The following is a 3,858-nucleotide window of genomic DNA, read 5'->3' as shown; positions in this document are numbered from 1 at the left end:
ACCATGCCCAGCTAATTTTTTGTATTTTTAGTAGAGACGGGGTTTCACTATGTTGACCAGGATGGTCTCGATCTCTTGATCTCGTGATCCACCCGCCTCGGCCTCCCAAAATGCTGGGATTACAGGCATGAGCCACCGTGCCTGGCCTCACCTTCTTTTAAACATATAAAATAAAGACAAAACTGTCTGTCTTAATAGCTCATGGAACGATTGTAGTCAACATACTAGAAATATCAAGGTGCTGCCCATATATTAGCACATTGTAAAAATGTTAGATAGAATTGTCACTTTTCCATTGTTTTTTTACCAGAATTATAGTCCATATATAATGCCATGACTTTATTAAACATTTTCTTACTAGAAGCTGTCATATGTAATTATATTTAGACTTTTGGGTTTTTATTTTACATCTTTATTTAGAAATTATAGTGTGCTTCAAAATCTGCTCTTTTAATCTTAAGTTAGTGTAACTTTTCCATATATATTCAATCATATAACCATCATTTGGATCAAGATTTTGAACTGAAGGGACAGAGGATCTTTACTGTCATCTCCCAGTCAGTATCCTAAATTATAAACAGTAATCAGAAAGAATATGTTTTATTTGGGATGCCGAGGCAGGCGGATCATGAGGTCAAGAGATCGAGACCATCCTGGTCAACATGGTGAAACCATGTCTCTACGAAAAATACAAAAAAATTAGCTGGGCGTGGTGGCGTACCTGTAGTCCCAGCTACTTGGGAGGCTGAGGCAGGAGAATTGCTTGAACCTGGGAGGCGGAGGTTGCAGTGAGCCAAGGTGGCACCACTGCACTCCAGCCTGGCGCCTGGCGACGGAGTGAGATTCTGTCTCAAAAATAAATAAATAAATAAATAAAAGAATATGTTTTAAAATATCAAGTTATTTTGTGATTAAAAATATAGTCTCTTCGTCGCATTCAGTGCAGCCATCAAAAACGATGAGTTTGGGTCCTTTGTAGGGACATGGATGAACCTGGAAACCATCATTCTCAGCAAACTGACAGAAGAGGAGAAGATCAAACATCGCATGTTCTCACTCATAGGCGAGTGTTGAACAATGAGAACACATGGACACAGGGAGGGGAGCACTACACACTGGGGTCAGTTGGGGGGAAATAGGGGAGGGACGGTGGGGGGTGGGAAGCTGGGGAGAGATAGCAAGGGGAGAAATGCCAGATGTAGGTGATGGGGAGGAAGGCAGCAAATCACACTGCCACGTGTGTTCCTATGCAACAATTTTGCATGTTCTTCACATGTACCCCAAAACCTAAAATGCAATAAAATAAATAAATGGGAAAAAAAAATATATATATAGATGCACATACATCAGATACTCTGGTTAAAAAAAATTGCATATGCTTTAAATGCCAATCAGCAAAACCATTTAACAAGGATTTGCAATCCATACTGTTTTAGATACAAACTGGGATTTTTTTTTAAGTATAAATCAGTCCTCTTCCCTCTCTCTCTCTCACTCTGTCTCTCTTTCTCTCATCTCTATCTAACCAAATAAAAATAAAGTACCAGGCCGGGCGCGGTGACTCAAGCCTGTAATCCCAGCACTGTGGGAGGCCGAGGTGGGTGGATCACGAGGTCAAGAGATCGAGACTATCCTGGTCAACATGGTGAAACCCCGTCTCTACTAAAAATACAAAAAATTAGCTGGGCATGGTGGCATGTGCCTGTAATCCCAGCGACTCAGGAGGCTGGGGCAGGAGAATTGCCTGAACCCGGGAGGCGGAGGTTGCGGTGAGCCGAGATCGCGCCATTGCACTCCAGCCTGGGTAACAAGAGCGAAACTCCGTTATAAATATAAATAAATAAAGTACCATTTAGCAAGCTTAGAGTATACAAGAAGTAACAAGATTAACACACATAAAACCAGAAACAATAATGCATTTTTACATTATTCATCCATTGAGTAAACAAATACATATTATTGCCAGTGTTTACATGCTATTTTTTTAACCAACAGTAGGTGCTGGTTCAGAGGGGATAGAAATGAATAAACTTCAAGGAAGAGGCGACTATCAATCATCCATGGAAAATGAGTATTGCATTGAGATTTGATAGTTCATACAAATGTAGGAGGCAGAGAATAGAGCATTTAAGTGTAATAAAAAATAAAAATAAATAAAGAAGTAATATGAGTTTGTGGAACAGCATGAAATAGTATATGAAAGACAACATATGTAAATCCGACTTGGCAGAAGCAAAAGAAATATCCTGAGAACTCATGAAAACTAATGCCATAGACACAGAAGTAGCTTAAAGAAGACCTTGCAAGTAAGGCAGGGACATTCAGTGATGAAAAACTGAGAGATACTGACGAGTTTTGAGATGAGAAGAAATGTTATTGGAGCAGCATTTAAAGAAGCTGGATATAAAATCCCACTTTGAGATGGATATACTGGCAGCAGAATTTAGAGGAAGACATGGGAGAAAAATCTGCCGTATAATGTGGGGAGAAACATAAACCACATCATAAAGGAGAAGGCTGAGTCAAAGGTAGTAACACAATGCAGTTCTGTCTGATCATCACTTACAGAGTCCAATGACAACAGTGAGGTATGGTAGAAAGAAATTTATTAACCAAAACTAGTAATGGGGAAGTAGCCAGATTCCCATCCAAAAAAGCCACTTTGAATTTCTGGAGAAAAGGCAAGAGTTTAAAAAGGGGGTCAATGATATGGAAGGTATGCAGGAGTGGTGTAAAAAAAGGGCAACTTGACATAGGAGGCATATCAAGTTGTGCTGATTATGAGGTCTATGTCTTGTTTCAGTGACTATCATGGGTGTCAGTCCACCTGGAGTTCAGGCTGGCACCATGTGAGCAATGACCAGGTTGTTGACTAGCTGCCTTGAAGTAAGCTCTGGAATTTTTCAATTGGGTCTGTAAAATTCAGGCTTGGTCTCTTTGTCTCATGATTAACCCCTGGAACTTCTAAGTAATCACATAATTAGGTAGTACCACACAGATAGATAAATGTGAAGGGAGAATATGGTGAGGAAGGGAAAGACATGAAGTGTATTTCAAGGTTAAGGGGAAAAGCTTCTGCAGTTTGCTTCAAGGTTATGTCTTGAGACTAGGGAGAAAAGAGAAAGGGAAAAAATTAAATGCATTTTGAAGTCAAGCTTCTCAGTCAAGGTGATGTCAAGGTTTTGCATCTGGCTGGAATAAGAGCTTCTCTCAGAAGAAAATATGGAAAAGGTGAGCTCATTTGCATACAGAAAAATCTGATTTGTGTTACATAACTCATCTACATATCCCTCTACAATACTGATGTTATATGATAGAGCCTCTGTGAGAAGACAAGAATAGAGATTCAAATTGGTAATTATCAGAAGATAAGTTGCCACTCTTGAGGTTTGGGGTGGGACTGGGGTGAAAAGAGAGGCATTAGATTGAGCATAAGCAGAGATGAGCACAACATATGGTGCTAACGAATTCTTCATTTCAAAGGAACAGATAAGATTGAGAAACAGTTTAAGGTGTTTTTTTCCAGTTCTGTGAAGAAGGTCATTGGTAGCTTGATGGGGAGAGCATGCATAGCCAAGTCAATTCTAAGCAAAAAGAACAAAGTGGGAGATATCACACTACCGGACTTCAAACTATACTACAAGGCTACAGTAATCAAAACAGCATAATACTGGTACCAAAACAGAGATACAGACCAATGAAACAGAACAGAGGCCTCGGAGGCAACACAACATATCTATAACCATCTGATCTTTGACAAACCTGACAAAAACAAGCAATGGGGAAAGGATTCCCTGTTTAATAAATGGTGCTGGGAAAACTGGCTAGCCATGTGCAGAAAGCAGAAACTGGACCCCT

The sequence above is a fragment of the Cebus imitator genome, unplaced genomic scaffold (genome assembly GCF_001604975.1).
Source record: "Cebus imitator isolate Cc_AM_T3 unplaced genomic scaffold, Cebus_imitator-1.0 Scaffold88, whole genome shotgun sequence".
In the NCBI taxonomy this organism is placed as follows: Eukaryota; Metazoa; Chordata; class Mammalia; order Primates; family Cebidae; genus Cebus; species Cebus imitator.
This window is presented reverse-complemented; position numbering follows the sequence as displayed.